Genomic DNA, 19,438 nt, shown 5'->3' with positions numbered 1-19,438 from the left:
TTAAACACTTTAACCTCCTTTGTAGCCCACCGCCCACCAGACGTAGTGGAAAAGAAAGGATACAGGGGAAGTGGACCTGTTTAGAAAGGTTCTTTAGTACAAGTCCTGTCTGTGTTGTCTGGAAATCGGCTGTTCAGTTCACAGGTCAGCAGGGGCAGCTCGATCCACTCGCAAACCCTTCATGGATACGCAGCAGTCTAGTTTGGTAGAGTCAGGATAGCAAACAGGAATCAGCAGTGGTGGCACACCAAGCAAAGGCAGCCAAGCTTCAGCCAACTAGACAGGAGTCAGCAGGAGGGGGCCACAGGAATGCAAGAAGTTCTTGGCTGTGCCTTTCTCAGGTAAGCAAAGACCAGCAAAGACACAAGACCTATAAGCATTGCACAGCTAGCTCTATAAGCAAGCCCAGCTCAACCTCCATCACTGCCTGTCCAGTCCTAGTCATACTCCCTCCAAAAATCACCTGTCCTCGGCAGGTCTTGCCTCAGCACGTGCATTTGTCTTAGCTGACGTCACTCTGCGAATCAGCCTAAGTCTGTGGAAGTGGCAAAAAAACTGCAGCACACCACCAGAAGTTGTGTGTGTGTGTGTGTGTGTGCCTTTCTCTCTATAGAGTCCTGACAAATGGAGCTCAACCACACAATGTAAGGCAGACCAATCCATGTGTGTCATTCGTGAAGAGTCCTTGTTCATGTGTCCTTTCCCGTGCTTGCTTTAGCACAACATCCTTTCTCCTGTGTCAGTCAGCAAAATACCATCCACCACTTTCCAAAGAACCCTTACATTTCCACTTCACGTAACATCCAACTCAGTTCTTGGCTTTATTTCTTATGGACCCGGAGTGGCATGTAAGGGGCAGGGGGTACTAGGGATGGCTGAGAAGGGTACTCTTTCAGAAAAGGAGGCCAACTGTGTCTGAGAGGGAGAAAGGAGTAAAGGACACTGGGCTTGCCCTTGTCCCTGTACTACTCACCAGCAACACTGTGACCCTTGCACACATTCAAGATCGTATAAGGTGTGACTCTGTGGCATGTAAACAGGCTCTCACGAGGATATGGGCTCCTGTGAGTGGCTGATGAAATTAGCTGATCACTTAACAGAGTATGCTTCTTTATGCACATGCCCAGACCTGCTTATCTACCCTGGCTCCAAAGAGGGCTTGGAGCTGAATGTGATCAAGCAGCAGACGTAGAGGATGCTGGAGTGAAGTGGGAGAGAAATGCTGTATCCTCACCCTTTGGAATTTCCCCCAGACCTCTGGAAACCCCCAGCAGAAGAGGCTTGGCAAGGGCTCCAGAGGAGCTGTGTGAGGGGGCCCAGGGAACAGCCTGTCTCTAAGAGGGGCTTTTCTTGGAGCAGAGGTCACTGCCCTCTTCTGCCTCCCTGACTTGTTTGGAAGTGTGGAGGAGTTCCTGCTGAACCTCACTCTGTGAAAGGAAGAGGCATGCACATCTGCACATCGCTAAGGAGCTGTGAGGAAGCACCTAGTAGGCACCTGGTCCAGCCTGACCTTGGCTGTCCCTGTTGTTGTTGTTGGCTTTACAAGCAATCCTGGCATCTCAGCCTCCTCACACATGCTGTGGTGTAGAGGAAGGAACAAGGCCTTCTCACAGAGTCCTGAGAGCATCATTGCAGTCCCTGCTCCATGGAGGACCAGCTTTGGGACCCTGAACTAGCTCCTTTGGATTCACACGTGTGATGGTTTGAATATGCTTGGCTTGGGGAGTGACACTATTAGGAGGTGTGGCCTTGTTGGAATAGGTGTGACACTGTGGGAATGGGCTTTGAGAGATCTTCCTCCTAGCTGCCTGGAAGTCAGTCTTCTCCTGTTTGTCTTCAGATGAAGATGTAGAACTCTCAGTTCCGCCTGCACCATGCCTGCCTAGAAGCTGCCATGCTCCCACCTTGATGATAATGGACTGACCCTCTGAACGTGTAAGTCAGCCCCCAATTAAATGTTGTCCTTTATAAGACTTGCCTTGGTCATGTTATCTCTTCACAGCAATGGAAACACTAAGACGAGGAGCTTCAATGCCCTCATCTGTAGAACAGGAATGAACTCTATCCTTGTCCTTGTGTGGATGCAAGGAATAAATTAGATCACCTATGGAAATGCCTCTGCATGTTCCTTGGCATCCTTCTTCCTCCATTACTGCTTCTCTCTTGCTATACAGTGAAAACAGTTTCATGTAGACCAAGAAGAGGGAATTCAGCAGGAATTCCTTTCCCAAGGCCAAGAGGATGGAGAAGTACCCCAATCTACCACATGGACCATCCATCTATTTTCCCAGATCAACAGATGACTGGGAACCCCAAGCCCAGTATTTGAACAACAACAGCCTTCTTCAAATGCACAAGCTCATGGTAACTCTAAATCTCTATGGATGCAGGCAAGTCCTCTTTTTGACACTTTGACCATCCAAGGACTTACAGGAATGTAGCCAGATATGTGGTGCAACCTTTCATCCCATGTGTCCAGAAGGTGTAGTCATTGAAGAAGGACAGAGGAAGGCTTTGTTTGAGGGCACTGGTTCCTGCTCCAAGCATTAGATACTGCAACTCATGTGGGATTAGATGAGTTCTAAAAAAACAAAACAAGCAAACAAAAAACAAAGCTAGGCATGGGTCAGAAGAAATAGAGTATGACTGGGCAGAAGTACCAGGAATACCTTGGCATGGCTATGGCTGTATCTAAAGAGAAAATGATGGGACTGTGCGGGGAGGTGGGGGGTGGGGTGGGTGGGTATTAGAGGACCTAGGTAGAAGGAGGCCCCATGAGCTCTGAAGCCTGGGGTCTGATTGCCACTGCCACTCCCCCATCTGCCTCACTGTGGGGGAGGCATTTAAGGGATCAGGCCTCCATTTCCCCATCTGCAGTATGCAGAGTCTAGACTAGTATGTCACATTTCCCGTGCTGGTGTGAGCGTGGCGTGACATGATGCGTGAAGAGTGATCCACAGACTGAACATTGCACACGTGTAGGGCAAAGCTAGGAGCCACATACAGCTGAGATCTTGCTCAGGGTCTTGGCTTGAACACAGTATGTAGTAGTAGTTCTTTCTCTACAGGAACAGACCTACATGGATCAGTGAACCAGAAACCCTTTGAGGCCAGGGTTTAGGTCTTCTGTTCATCTATTTTCCCAGGTGTTTAGCACCAGGCTTTGCCTCATTATTGGCCAAATAAGTTACCCAATATATCAAGTACAATTCTAGTCTTCCATTGTATAGCCACAAAGCAAGATTCAGAAGGTAACTATAGCTACCCAGCATCACAAGAGCCCCAGTAGCACAGTGGGATGTTGTGATGTGGGATGTGACACAAGTCCATTTTTCTTTCTGCCAAACCCTGCACTCCAGCCTAAATTATTTATTTGTTTGTTTGTTTATTTATTTATTATTTTATGATGCTGCTCTAATCCACTCTGGCCCAGTGAGGAAGGCCATCGTGTTCAGTAGTTAGCCCATCAGGCAGAATTGGAGAAAGATGTAGAAGACAAGTATTCCTGTTCTTTCCGGCTTCACCTAGATCCCAATTATTCTGGGTAACCTAGAACTTCAGAGCCTTCTGCTGCTGGGCAGCCCGGCCTCTGGCGAGCAAGCACAGAAAGACTTTGGGAGTGACAGGATATGGAGACAGGAAGGGTACTGGATAGAACTCAGAATATCAAGGAAAGGCATACTGTTCTTCCTTGGCTGCCCATCAAAGTTACTCCAAAGTGGAGAGGTCTCCCTTAAGTCCTCTTGTTGCTATCTAAACTAATGGTGGTCGTTTTCTTGTCTCTGGATTTTCTTATAGACAATTACTCACTATCCTTTAGGCTATGTCCTTTCAGGGGCCTCAAGCCAAGAAAGTCCCCATGCTCCAATGAAGGGAACTTGCCACCAAGGGGGATGTATGAGAGGGACCCAAGTACAGGAGCTCTGGAGTCAGCTTCTAGCAACAGTTACTGGGTACCACTGAGCACACCATTTACCTAATCTGTGCTCCAGTCTCCCCGTGTAAAACGAGAGCTATCCATGTCCATCTTGCAGCCTAATAAACACTTTGTACTCAGTAACAGAACTGTGCAACGCCATTAATCTGCATGTGAGGGCACCATGCCCATTCTCCCTCATTCACAAGCCTCCCAGGCTAGCTTCTTAGCCTTTGAGTTTCCATACGGAGAATTTACACCCCAAAGTGAAGCCCTCACCTCCTCGCCTCTCCCCTCACCCCAGTCCCTGGAGATCTTCATGTGGTTCCTGCCCTAGTGGGGAGCCATGATGCCCCGAGCAGTGACTCCTTCCAATTCTCCCTTGCCACATTCTTTCCCAGTGGCCCTTCTGTGGCTTGGCTGGCCCAGCTGCTTTCCAGCAGTATGGATGCCACATCCTCCCTCCCTCTCTCTCTCTCTCTCTCTCTCTCTCTCTCTCTCTCTCTCTCTCTCTCTCTCTCTCTCTCTCTCTCTCTCTCTCCAAGCTCCTGGGATTCCTTTTCAGACAGGTTCCCCGGAGAGCCATCCACCCAGGCCTCCAGTGTTCAGAAGCCATGTCAATCCAGCCAGCCAGCAATTTACATTTGCATTTCCAAAGCCCGATTTACATCAGAATTATTCCTGTCTGGCCAGGCTGGGGAACTCCACACATATTTGGGGGAGGCTTTTTGGACAACTACAGGGATTGGCAATCACATTCCCCTGGGCCCCATTCCGGTAGCCAGGGTTTTTTTTTTTTTTTTTTTTTTTGTCTCTGTTTCTTACAGTGGCCACATGACCTCATCGTTGCCCTTTGTTCTTGTTCCTTTAGCAGGTAGGTTTAGTTGCGCTACCCTTTAACCTGGCAGACTCAACTCACTCGGCCGCAGCTTACAGGCTAGTATTCCAAAGTCCCACTCCTAGCTACAGCCAAGTGGAATATAACGAATGTAAATTTATGTGTCAATTTAGGAAACATTAAAAATAACAGCCTAGGTTGCAAGGCCATAAGCAACCTCACATGCTGCTGGTGGAAGTATAACTTGGCAATCTGGAAATGCCAAAGCCTTTAAAAGCAGATACATACTTTGACCCATTAATTACCTTTACAGGACTCTACACTAGAAAATTATGTGCAGCTAGGTCTGGGGTGCATGCCTATAATCTCGGTTACTCAGAGACTGTGGCAGGAGGTTTGCAAGTTCAAGGCCTGCCTGCACTACTGAGTGAGTTCCAGGTTACCCTGGGCAACGTAGTGAGAGGCAGTCTTAAGATGAAAGAAGAGAGTGAAAAGACTGGGGACATCCTTCGGTATGTAAAGTAAAGCACTTGACCCTGGGTTAAATCTTCCCTTGTAGCAAACAAGGCACAAGTTTGAATTAAAATATATATAAAGATATTCATTTAAAAGTCATAAGCTAAAATTTCAACATTAGTAAAGTGAGTAGCTAAAATCACCTTGCCAGTTGTGGCAGTACAACGCAGCAGAAGACTCAGGAGCTCAGGCAAGCTGGGAGTAGTAGGTGGCTGAGGCAGGAGGATCTTGAATTCAAGAGCAGCCTGGGATACCCTGCCTCACACAAAAACTGGAAATCACTCATGGTATAATGTTAAAATATGAAGATGGGATCATATATGTGGCATGACCCTGATTACTTTCTTACAAACTATTTCAACTAGAAAAACTAGAAGGAAAGAAAGTAGTTATTAAAGCGTCTAATTCTCCGTTGGATGATAATGAATTATAATAGTAAAAACTAATGCTTGCCTAGCACTTAGGGTGGGATACTTATTTTCCTCATCATTTTGTGTGTCCATATGCTCATGCATATGTGTGTATGTGTGTGTATGTGTGTGTGTGTGTGTGTTTAATCCTTAAAACTATGCTACAAGGTACCTTCCTCTTTGTACTGAGGCAACTGCCTTTGTACTTGCTATCTGCCAGTTTCTCCTTGACCCGTAACCTCTATAAACCGAACAAAAACTACACAGAGGAAACCCTTGGTCAAGAAAACCAAAGCCCGAAGTGGCTGGCAGTACATCCCTCTAACCCCCAAATCTGCAGTCAGGAAGCTGAGGAAGGAGGATGTCATCCGGCCTAGCTACGGACCACCACTCAGGACCTGCCGTGGCCCTGCTACTGGCTTGCCATAGGTGTGCCACCCTTCATGCTCCCTTTTGGACATACCTCTCCACTGTCCATACCCGCAGTCGCAAAGGGTGCCAGTGTGTTGGCTTTGTTCCTCACCCATCTCAGGGAGATGGCAGCAGGTATGGGATAGGAGAACACAGTCCCCACAAATCAATTCTAATGTCACCATAAAGATTTAGCTCCTTTTCTTGATCCACAGGTTCCATCCACAGAGAGGTTGAAAATATTCATAGGAAAAAAAAGACTTGCTTCTGTACTGAACATGTGCCAACACTGTTCCTAGCAATACAGTCTAAACAATATTCTTGCGACTGCTTCCTAGGGTTCACACTGTGATTATGAGTAATATCAGGATGTTTTTAAGTATGCGGGTCTTATATGCCGATACTACACCATTTTACAGGAGAGGATGAAATATGCCCAGGCTTTAGGAACCACAGGGGAGGAAGTTCCTAAAGGACAACTGTGCCCCACTCTACCCCACAGGCAGCAACCTACTGCGGAGAGAGAGCTGAACTCCTGCCATTGGCCCAAGGCTGGAGGGGCTACTATTGGATCTTTTCCTGATCAATCCTAACTCAGCCTCCTGCTGCTTCACTGCATCCAGTACTGATCACCTACAGGCCTGTGTGATCAGCCGCCAGTGTCCATGGGTCTCAGAGCTAAGGATCAGTGCAGCCTTTAAGTAGTCATGCACAGCTGCTGCCCCACCCCTTTCCTCCCACACCCTGTCCATGCCACACCCTCCCCATGTTGGGTCACTGTTTCCAAATCTTGTTCCAAAGACTGACCTGTGAGGAGAAGGTGGTCAGATTAAACACAGAAGGGACAAGGTATCAACGATGTGATGCTAGGAGATGTCCTGGAGGCCAGAACATGAACATCATATGACACTTGAGGCAACTGTGCTTGCCAGCCCTTTAAGGAACAAGAGCAACCGGAAGAGTAAGGAAGCAAGGAAGAGGCCTGGGGTCTGGTCCTGATGATCTTCTAGCTGGGTGTGTGACCTAGGTAGGTTCTTCCTTTCTCTGGGCACCAGAATCTTTCTCTGCAAACTGAGAAATACTGGGACCAATTTCCTGGCCATCCTAAATCTGCTCCCCCAGTAGCTTTTTTGGTTTTGGAAGCTATTGAGCCAGTTAGGATGCTGGGACTCCATGTGTTCCAGGTCCTGTGTAAACTTAAGGCTTGCATTGCCCACCAATAGCTCGGCCAACACCATGACAAGCCTACTTTCATCAAAGGGCCTGATGGACCAAGGGACCTGCCAGTTCAGAAAGATGATAACTTCATAGATCCCTTTCTTGACAGTTGCAGCCTGGGAGCCTCTATTGGATGAGGAAGGTCTAACCTCTCCCCCAAGCTTTCCTTCAGGGTGTGAGGCACCAATTACATACGTATCTCCTCAGACGTGGAGCTCAGTCCCCTTCCAAGCAACCAGTTCTACTTCTACAGAGCCCTGCCTTTTCCCAGGCTCCACAGCATCCACACCCCAAGTGCTTCCCTGAGGCTCCCTAGTCAAGAACTTGAGAACATTCTGTGGCCAGAGGCGCTAAGGCTCTAGAATTCCTGGACAACAGTGATGGACTTGCCTCCCCTCGAGGCCACCTCAGCCACTTTTCTACTGCTGCTCCCAAGGCTGGTTGCTGGATTTTTCTGCCTCATAAAGTTGTCTTGCAAGCTATTCTGGAGCCAGTGTGTGGCCAGGCCCTGACCACCAGCTAGTCTGTTTGGTTTCCCTGTGGGTTGAGATCTCTGACCCTTTGAGTCACAGAGCAGATATCCTACATATCAGACATTATGATTCATAACAATAGCAAAATGACGGTTGTGAAGTGGCGATGTATGGCTAGGGGGTCACCACAACATGAGGAACTGTATCAAAGGATCTCAGCATTAGGAAGGTTGGGAACCTCTGCTCTAGACTGTCACATTTTTCAAAACATTCGCCCTCCCATCCTCCAGCCTTAACATCTGCCCAGCATGGAAGAATGTCTCAACATGAGCTCTGGAGTCAGAGGGAGAGCAAATCTCAGTGGCAGTAATTGCGATGGGAACCACCTCATCAGGCACAAGATGATGTAAGGCAAAGTCGGTGTTACTATGCCACAGCTCCGTTGTTCTTCCTCTGACTCTCTTCCTAGGGCTGTGCACTCACTGCCAACTTACTAGGGAACATGCTCTGGGCGTGTTCAACTTCTTTTAGAAGACACTCCTCAATAGATTACATTTAAATGCCAAAGTTCACACTGGTGACAAAGACTGAATTTCACCCCAGGCCAGCTGCTTCCCAGGTGAAGGTTTCCGATGCATAATACTGCCTCTGGTCCTGGGAGGGAAGATGCTACCTTGTCACACAGAAAGGAACTTGTCTTCAGGTTCCCTAAGTCCACCAATGTCATTGTTCTAAGAGACAAAAGGAGCAAACAACAACAACAAAACTTCAGACTCTTACCACCGAGCTGTGTTGTGGGTAAACACCCCTTCCCTGCCAACACCCAGCCTTCCTGTGCATTTGACACCCTGGCTGCAGAAAGCAGCTGGGCCTGCCTTCTGGGGCCTGCTGAGAAACAACTGGACATGCGAGTTTGGAATAAACAAGAGGGCCCCTCTGGCTCCTCTGAGTGGAGTAAATGGTTTGAGGATTCAAGGTAGGTACGGGAGACCCATGAAAGGAAAAAATTGTTCAGTTCCTATCAGGAGAAACAGATACTTCTTGGGTGGCCCAGGGAGGCATTTGATGGCCTGGGCTAAGGGTAGGAACAGGGTGGAATAGAAGAGAAAGAGAGCCACACCAAGCTGAAGCAGGGCTTGCCTGAGGTCTCTGGGTCATTGGGCTCTGTGGGATTTGGGTGTCAGTGCCTGTCTAGGCTGCCCTGGGAAGCAACCCCTAGTCAGCCTCAGCCTCCTCAGAGCCTACTCAGAGCCAGGCCAGAGCCTAATACAGCTGTGGGGGAGGCATTCCCGTGTCTTCTTATGTTGCCATGGTAGCTAGGGGCTGAGGAGAGGCGCCAGGGAGAAGTGGCCTGAAGATGTTCCTGAAGAAAGGCACTTCCAGGGTCCTTAGGTGAATAATCCAAATGGAAGATGCCCACAACTGCCAACTAGTTCCTCAGCCCACCCAGGGCCAAGCTAAAGGGTGCATTTGTGTCAGAGGAAGGGCATACAAGTGTATCTGTTAGTCTGTGGGTACACAAAACCCTGAGGTCACACATGTGTATCGAGTATAGAGAGAAGTGTCTATGTCTACATTCAAGGGTACACAGAGGCCCAGTAAGTAAGGAGGTGTGTGTGTGTGTGTATCCTTGTATATGTTTCTTAAACAGTAGGGAAAAACGAATAAAGACAAAAGCACCCCGTGTCTCTGGCTTATGGAAGAGCTAGCCCAGTGTGGCGGGTGTAAGGGAGCTGGCCGACCAGGGGCCTGATTGGAACCAGACTCGGCAAGGAGGGGCTGTAAATGTTTTTTTGCTGCCTGTCCTGAGAAATTTATGTCACACCCACTCCATCATCCTGGCGGGGGCAGCCTCTCCCAGCTGCCTGTGGTTCTGGGCTTCCCAGTGCAGCCAGCAGCCTCTGTGGGGGTTCCTGGTCCTCTCTGGACCAGGCCTGCATAACTGCCATGCCATGTGACCCTGAAACCCTCGGAGATGATCCATGCATGGGTGTAAGAAAAGCAGGGAGAGATAACTGGGGCCCCAGATAACAGCCTTCCTTCCAGAAGAAGCTGGAAGTTCTATCACAATATGTTGGAGATGTATAAGAGACAGGGAAGACAGAATAGGGGCTGGGGTCGAGCTTCAGCCAACCAGAAAAGGCCACGATGTCCCTAAATAAACTCCAAAGTGAAGCCCATAATGTGAAGGGACTTATCCAATACAGCTGGCAGCAAGTCCAAGACTGAAACCTAGATGTTACCCACAGTCTCTGATGTGTCTGTTCCCCCTGCCCCCGCCCCCACTTCTAAGACCTAAGTTAGAGGTAGCCCTGATTTTTTATTTTTAAATCAGGGACTGTGTGCTTGCTAGGCAAATACTCTACTACTGAAGTCCATATACCATCAGCCTTGCTTTTAATCCTCTTTTGAGATATGGTCTCAATTAGTTGCCCCTGCTGACCTTGAACTCAGCGTGTGACCAGGATGGTCTTGAATTTGTGACCCTCTTGCCTCAGCCTTCCACCTAGGTGCGATTGTAGCCATGTGCCACCAGGCTTCGTTCACAGCCTTTTTCTAGTCATACAACAGTGTCCTGAAAATTCTTCTGGTTCCTTTTTGTTCTTGGCTTGTGGTTGCTTCTTCCCCGCCCCCCATATTTTGTGTGAAGTTCCCTGGTCCTTATTACAGCTCGGCCTTTGCACATAGTGTGCCCTAAGATGATATCCGCCCCCCTTTCCTGACGTTTGACTCCTTCCTGTGTCTTCTGGGTGAAGACCCGTTTCTTAGTGCTGAGTGTTCATGGCACTGTGAACCTCTCCCAGGGGCATGAAGCGCTTGCTCCTCATGGCTGCAGTTCGACGTTTGCTGCATTCCTTTGTGGCTAATGCTCTCCTCCCCTGGCTCCTCAAAGCTTCAGCAGGAAAGGCAGGCGCCATAGCTGCTTTTGCTCATTGGTTCTTCGTGCTCAGCGAGTAACCACAATAGGGAGAGGGGACAGCAGGAGCTAATAATTGAGACTTGCCATGTGCCAGGTGCCCTGCTAGCTGCTTTACTTAGAATAGCTGACATAACCCTGCCAAACTGATATTTACTATCAGAATCCCCGTTATGTAGATGAGGAACCTAGGGCACAGCGGAAATAATGAACTGTGTCAAGGCCACACAGTCAGTGGTGATGGTCTGCTTTGAACCTAGGCAGTCTGGCTGCAGAACCTGTATTTGTAATCTATATCACTGTAAGCTGGGTAACACATCTTAATTGACTACATGCTCTTGTCTGAACCAGGTGACATATTGAGAGCCGGCCAACCAGTGTCTGCATCCTCAGGACCAGCCTCTTCCCACACCAACTTTTCTCTCAAAGCTTCAGTATCCTCTTCTGTAAAAGAATTCATCTCAGCACCCACGGTAGGGTGCCGAGGGTGCAGTGGATTTGTGGGAGAGTGGAGGAGGCTTGGTCACTGCAAAGAGCAAGACAAATATTAGTTTTCGCTGTATCATCTATCAGCGACAATAAATTTACAGTGTGAACAGAACTTCTGCGTAGTTTTTGGCTCCAGAACCCAGTGGATAAAGAAAGGAACGCTGCCCATTAACGCGCACTCCATAAGCCCCTCCCTAGGCCTGCTGCCTGCCTCTCACCCCAGCCACACCCAAGGCAGCCTTGGGCAGTTTAGGAATCTCAGGTCCAGTGTGTGTATGTGTGTGTGTGTGTGTGTGTGTGTGTGTGTGTGTGTGTGTGTGTGTGTGTGTATGTGTGTGTGTTGAGGGGAGGGGCGGGGTAGAGGCCTGCCTCAGGCTTCCCACCCTCAGGACTCCACCAGCCTTAATGTATTTGTGCCAGGCCAAGGACAGGGAACACCCCCTAGCCCTCACAGCCCCCCTCAGGCCTCAAGAGCCGTCCCCCTTCCCCTGCTATGGCATCTTGAACAGAGCAGAGTCTATGGCTCTTAGTGGGGGGTGGCTGGGGGTTGGGGGGGCACAGAGAGAGAGGAGGGTTACAAAAGCTGTGCCTTGCTTTCCCAGTGGCCTCCAGGGGGCCAATGAATGCGCAGAGCCGCAGCGGGGGTTGAGGGGGGACACAGCCAGCGTGTTTTCATTTTGCTCTGTTTGTTTTCTGTTTAGATCGACTGCTCAGTTCTGGTTTGGGCCTCTGAGGGCTGATGGGGTTTGGCAGGTAAGGATTTCTGAGGCCACCCATCTCTGCCTTCCACAGGGCTGTGGGCTTGGCTCCTGCAAGCCCTACAGAAGCAGGAGGCCAGCCCCTACTATTTGCTTGCTGTCTCTTTCTTCCCCCTTTTTTTATCTCCCTTTGTTTTTTCTTTCCTTCTCTGTCTCCCCCCACCCCCAGTCCTGCTTGCTGTCTCTCCCTGTCTTTCTGCCTCTCTTTCCCTGTCTGGATCTCTTTTTTCCAGATTTGTCGGTGTTTCGGGGATGCCTCCACACCCTCTTGCATGTAGTAATGCCTCAAGTCTCTCTTGCCATCAACCTTCAAGGTCTCTCCATGACTCTCCTTTTTTTTTTTCTTACTCAAAAGCAGCAAAGGGAATCAAGGCGTGGGCATCAGGAGCTCCGAGTTCTTGCCCATCCTTTGCTGGCTTCTGCTATACTTCTTTTCATCTGAAGGCCCCAGTTTCCCAGTCTCTCTGTTGAAATGTATGCTAGGAAATCTCACTTTCAGTCCTTGCAGGGAGTAAGAGGGGAGATGGATCTCATTGTCTGAAGAAGTAAGGCCCCCACTGTGCAGTGTAGACAGGGAGGGAGGGTGAGGGTGCCATTAGGCAGTGGTAACTTTGGGGGGGGGGCGTGGAGGAAGGTCAGAGATGGAGGACTGCCCAGTCTTGTGCTAGGTGTGGTAGCACATGCCTGTAATTCCAACACTTAGAAGGCTTCAAGGCAGGAGGAGTACTGTGAGTTTCGAAACAGCCTTCCCTCCACGAGACCTTGTGTCAAGAACAAACAAAACCAACCAACCAAAAATTTCTAGAGATGCCAGAACTGAGGCTGTGGGTCAGAAGGCAGAGGTAGACTCCAGGATTACAGAATCGAGGACCCAGCCTTGACCTTGGTGGCTCATGAGGTCCAATACCTCACCAGTATCCCCCTGCCTTCATGGGTGCTTCTCCGCTCACCATGGCAGTTGCCCATTAACACCTCTCCATGCAGTGACTGTAAGGTAAATGAGTCAGGGTAGAAAATAGGAGTGACACCTTCTTGGCCTGGTCCCACCACACCTCTTACTGCAGAGCTAAATAGACTCTTTCCCACCCACCCCACCCCACCCTCACCCCCACCTCCACCTCCATCTCTAGTTCCTGAAAGAGTAGACTTCTCATGAGCTCTGGCTTAGGATCTGGCTTCCCTGTCACCTCCCAAATGCAATCCAGCTCAGAGTCATGTGAGCTCTGCCTCCTCCTCCTCCTCCTCCTCCTCCTCCTCCTCCTCTTCCTCCTCCCCTCCTCCTCCTGTTTGTCCCTTCTTCAGTTGGCCTCCACCGAGCTCTTGCTGCCCTTAGTCCTGCCACTATCCTTTTCCCTGAGTGCTTGCTCTCCCGTTTCACCATCTCCAGTTCTACATCCACACAGTTGACCAGGCAACCACCATTTGGGGACTTCAGGGTTTGGGCTATTGCATATAAGACCACTAGAAGGAACTGAATTGCTGGGCCATGGATAAGCATATACAGTTGTCCCTCAGTATCCTTGAGGGATTGGTTCCAGGACCCCACCGATGCCAAAATGTTCTGGTGATGAAGTCTCTCGTGGTAAAGTGGCATAGTATTTGTTTGCATAGTGCCTTTTTCACACATCCTTCCTTTTACACACATAGCAATACATTACCTGGTGCAATGTGAACGCTGTATGATAGTTATACTGGATGATTTAGGGGATAATAACAGGTTAAAAAACCCTAAAAACCAAAAAACTCTGTTCAGAACAGCTGCAACACACCACCACCACCACCACCACCACCACCACCACCAAGTACTTTCCATCCCCAGTTGATTGAATGAAGAATTGTGGAGACAGATATTGTAGCAAGGTTTTTCCCAACGAGCTGGCCTGGGGTATCGTCCAGCGACCGGCAATGTTTGAGCGCTGCCGGCTGCTCTCCTCCACCACGCACACATGCTCGTTCCATTCTTTTTTTTTTGTTTAATACTTTTTATTAGGTATTTTCCTCATTTACATTTCCAATGCTATCCCAAAAGTCCCCCATAACCTCCCCCCCACTTCCCTACCCACCCACTCCCCCTTTTTGGCCCTGGTGTTCCCCTGTACTGGGGCATATAAAGTTTGCATGTCCAATGGGCCTCTCTTGGCAGTGATGGCCGACTAGGCCATCTTCTGATACATATGCTGCTAGAGTCAAGAGCTCTGGGCTTTCTCTTGCTGTGAAGAGACACCATAACCACTGCAACTCTCATAAAGGAAAACATTTAACTGGGGCTGGCTACAGGTTCAGAGGTTTAGTCCATTATCATCATGATAGGAAGCATAGGGACATGCAAGCAGTTACGGTGCTGGAGAACAAGCTGAGAGTTCTACATGTGGATCAGCAGGCATCAGAGAGAGAGAGAGAGAGAGAGAGAGAGAGAGAGAGAGAGAGAGAGAGAGAGAGAGAAAGAATACAAATGGCTTTAGCATTTGAAACCTCACACCCCCAGGGATACATTTCCTCCAACAAGGTCACACCTACAACAACAAGGCTACACCTCCTAACAGTGCCACTGACCAAGCATTCAAATGTATGAGGCATTCTTAGCCAAACCACCACAGTTATGATGGACAAATTTTCCTTTTTCATATATTGACAAGATGTAATTGCTAATATGTTCAATCATGTTTTATTCTGTTGTAATTGGAGAATTATATGTAATTAACTGCAGGAAGTTAAGCAGAGACATTCTCTGTGCCTTTTGCCCAGTTTCTTTCAATCACATTCTGAAAAAATAGAATAGTATGTGTTATAGCAATGATATTGACATCGACACAATTAAGTTACTAACAGATCAGCACCACAGAAATCCTCCTCCTAGCCACTCTGTAACCCCTGGCAACCACTGATCTGCTCCCCATTTCTATAACTTCTTCAAAAGTGTTGCCTAACCCTGTCATGTTGTATTCAACCATGTGAGACCAGCTTCTTCATTCAGTAAACTTCACTGGGCCTTGATTAAAGCTAGTCTACATAGTAGCTGTTCCTTTTTATTGCTGAGTAGTTTTCTTTGGTATGGATGTACCGCAGTTTTGTTTACTCAGTCACATCTGAACCATTTTCAATTTGGGGCTCTAAGAAAGGAAGGAAGTTGCTGAAGACACGTACAATTTTTTTTTAATGTGTGAAAATTAGTATTAAATTCCTTGGATAAGTATCTAAGAATGCAGTTGCTGGGTCATGTGGTGGTCACATGTTTCATTTTATAAGAAACAACCCAACCTTTTCCAGAGTGACATTTCTGTCTCCAGCAGAAGAGTACAAAAGCATCGGTTTCTCTGCATTTTGTCTTGTCACTAATTTTTAAATTTTAGTCATTGGCTAGCTATGCAGTGATATCTCATTGTGGTTTTAATTTGCATTAATTTGCATTAATGATGTTGACTAACTTTTCATGTGCTTATTTGCCATCTGTATGTCCTCTTTGGTGAAATGTGCCTTCGTGTTCTTTTGCCCGGTCTCTAATTGGGTTGTTTGTTTTGTTTTCTCTTGTCTTGTCTTGTTTTACTGTTGAGTCTTGAGCTCTTTATATATTCTAGATATGAGTCCTAGTCAGATACATGGTTTGCAAATACTTTTCCAATCTGGACTTTGTCTTTTCGTCTGTGCTCTTTGCAGAGTGAGTGTTTAATTTGATGGCATCTAATTTATCCATTGTCTTCTCTTTCATACTTAATGTTTTTGATACCATGGCTAAGAATTCTTTACCAGTGCCTAGGTTTGGAAGATTTTTTTCTTTTGCCCACATTTCCTTCTATATTATCTAGTTTTTGTTTTTAATACTTACATTTTCTGATTCTTTTTCAGTTAAATTTTCTGTGAGGTTTGGGTTGAGATTTAACTGTTGTGCCAGTGACTGCCCAACTGCTTCAGCCTCGTTGGTTCAAATTTCTTTCCTCCAGCAAGCTGCTGGTGTAGCTTTGTCAGTAAGCTGTGGGGCACACGTGTATGGATTTCTTTCTGGGTTCACTATTCTTCCTCTGGCTCTCCCTCCCCCAAGTACCACAGTCTTAATTACAGTAGCTATGTAATAAGTCTTAAAAGCAGGTGCAGCGATTCCTCCCACTGTGTTCTTTTCAAAATTTGTCTTGTCTAATTTCTTTGACTTTTCATACACATTTTAGAATATCTTGCCTTTATCTATAAAAACCATGTTGAAGTTTGGGCAATCACAGCACTAAGCCTGTGTATCGTTTTGAGAGGACTGACATTCTCCATATTTGGTTGACTCTCGTCATTCATGTGCACCCATGTCTTCTCACTTACTCAGTTCTTTGCATTCATTATCTGTACTTTGTGATTTATTTTTCAGCATAAAAGCTCTGCATGTTTTATTATATTGGTTCTTTTATATTTTTTTTGTTTGTGGAAAATAGACACAGTGTTGCATCTTAAACTTTGATGTTCACATACTCATTGCTATTATATAGAAATATGATGGCTTTTTAAATATTGATTTTGTATCCCAGGACTTTGCTGAACTTAATCATTCTAAGAAACTCCTTTTTTTGCAGATTCCTTGAGATTTTCTGCATATACAGTTGTGCCTCTGCATGTAAGAAACAATGCACTTTTTCCTCTCCAGTCTGCGTGTCTTGTCTATTCTTCTCTAGTCTTTGTTTTCTCTATTACATTGATTAGAATTTCTAGGATTCTTTTGAAGAAGAATGTTGGATGCTTTTTCTGTATCTATTGATGAATCTGTGTGACTTTTTTTTTTCTTAGCCCACCCATTTGGAGAATTACGTGGGTTGGTTTCTAAGTATTAAACCAGCCTTGCATTCCTGGAACGAACTCCTTTTCATTGTGATGTGTAATGTTAGTGATTTTTTTCCATCTCTTCCCATTGCTCTGTGGTTTTCTGCTTGTATATTGGTTTCATTCAGTGTTGGTGTCATGTCAGGCTCATAAAATGAGTCTCTTCCCCCACTTCCACTTTCTGGGAAAGATTATGTGGGACTTTGTGGCAACTGTCCTTTAAACTCTTAGTACCACTGTCTAGTGAAACCAGTGAGGCTTAGAGATTCATTTGGGAATAGGCTTTTATTTCAAATTCAATCTCTTTGGTAGTTATTAGACTATGTAAACTACTTGCTCTAAATCTGTGGAGAGCTCTAGATGATGTTTTTTTTTTTTCCTTAGATATCCACAGGGTCTGTATCAATGTCCCCTGCTACACTTCTGACATAGGTAATTTGTAACTTCTCTCTTTTTTTTCCTCAGTCAGTCTTACTAGAAAGTTGCCAATTTTGTTGCTCTTTCCAAAGAACAAACCCCTTTTGTTGTATTGATTTCTCATTCTTGGCATCCTGGAATATGCCTCACTTGTTCATGGTGAGTTATTCTTCAACATGTTTTCCAATTCTGTCTCTTAATATTTTAGCTTTGGGTTTTATGTCTATGTATACAAGACAAAATTATATGAAAATTTCCTTTCTTATAAGGTTCTTGACTAGTTTGGGTGTCAAGAATTGTCTAGTTATCTGGTTTGCCTCAGGAAAAAAAAAGAATGGTTGAAGAATGTTCCTTCTCTTTCTCTCTCTGGACACATCTGTGTAATATCAATGTTATAAACACATAGTTTTGTGCACTTAGATATGTTTGGGGGCAAATAGTTTCATCTCTCTGTATAGAGTTAGGTGGAGCAGGAAAACATATTTTTTTATTTCCTGCCATCTGCCAGACACCATGCATGGAATTTTACATTCATTATCTCATTGTTTCCTTGTAAAAATATCATTGCAAGAGTATTTGTACAACTTGCCTCTTAGCTCAGAAATTGAGATTCATTGACTTGCCTAAGATCACACAGATGTGGGAAGCAAAGCTACTTTCTACAGGTGTTATAGCTCGGAGCAGCACAGTTCATTGCTTGTTCCGTATGCACAAAGCCCTGGGTTCCAGCCTTAGTGTTGCAGCAGGGTGGGGGTGGGGTGGGGGGTACATGGGGGAAGTTAAGTTCTTTTGAATGCATCTCCCTCTGTTCCACACATTGCTCTCTGAGATGGTCATCTACTCTCATAGCTGATTTCCTCCTAGTTGTTCATGGGCATAGCAACGTATATTTGGTTGATTACTTGGTTCGTTGATTTTGTTTTGTTCCCGCTATAGAGATGAGGAAGCTGAAGTTCAGTGAGGTTGAGGAATTTATCCAGAGCTAAAACATCAAAGATGAGGCCAAGTTGTCTCCAGGATAGGGTTTAACATTCTTCAGCTGGAAAGTGTGGTCTTTGAGGTGAGACCAAAATGCTCTCTACTACACACACTCCAGTGAAAGTCTGCTTGGCAGGCCGAGAGGCCTGGAAGCACTCGCACTCACGAGGCAGGGAGTTTTAAGGAAACTCAACCTCCTGGAACGTTGGCATTCTCATAACCCATATACTCATACCCTATCCCCGAGTTAGTCTTGTGTATGGATCCACGTCCTGTCTTTTAGTGTTATTTTATTATAAATGCCTTTTAAGATTGAATTCTGACATAGGTAAGCCTCCACCAGTGTTCCAACATCCTAGAAATTGCTTGAAGCCAATGAGCTTGGAATTCAGTAAGAATGTTATACCTATTCAGTAACATTCAAATTTACTTCTAGTAGAGACAGTGAAACAATAGGCATTACAAAGAACGGAGCTGGAATAGCTCAGGGCTGGTCTGCAGAGTGATTACTTAGGACAGTACCCAGTCTCACCCAAACAAGGGAATACACAACGGCCTAGCTAATTAAGGTGGGTTTACCATAAAAGAGTTAGGGAATCCTACTGAGACAGGGATATTCACTACAGCCAGGTATAGCCGACTATATTGCATATTAGAAACAAGTTGGTGAATTCTTCTGAAAAATGGAGATTCACCACAGATACTTAAAAGAACAGCCAAGTTACACTCATACAAGAATTTATCAAGGCCTAGGAAATAGGAGGTTTGTGGTACTGCATTATTCGTGAGAAGGTCAGCTAGAGCAGAAATCCCTGGTGCTAGCTTTCACAAGGCTCAAAGGAGTAGCACAAATTGTGACTAGGGTATGAAATCCTTACCTGTCATTAGCTGACCCTAAGCAGGGCTGTTTTATCTTCCTGTAAATATTACCTGGTTCCTGTACATCCTTTTGAAGTCATTCCTTTGTTTTGTGTCAGGGAACTTCCTCATTTTTGTTGTGGCTGTTAAAGTAGGCTTTCACTGTGGCCCAAGCAGGCCTCAGACTTGCATTCTTCCTGCTTCTGTGTCCATGTGTTGTGATCTCAGACACACACCACAAGCAGTGCAGTCTTAGTCTTAGGATTGGAGGTTCTGGGTGGGATGAGAAGGTGAGACACTTAAGAATCCTCTGCCTAGTTTCCAATCTAGCCCTTTAGGCACTGGCTGTATGACTTTGGGTAGGTCCTTTTATGTCTGAGCCTCAATAGCTCAGACTGTGACACATGTTATATCAAAACTGAACCTCTCTGGCTTTCAGGACTCT

Source organism: Mus caroli, unplaced genomic scaffold (assembly GCF_978045245.1).
Source record: "Mus caroli unplaced genomic scaffold, Mus_caroli_1 scaffold_5, whole genome shotgun sequence".
In the NCBI taxonomy this organism is placed as follows: Eukaryota; Metazoa; Chordata; class Mammalia; order Rodentia; family Muridae; genus Mus; species Mus caroli.
The sequence above is the reverse complement of the archived record's forward strand: the minus strand, read 5'-3'. Positions refer to the sequence as shown.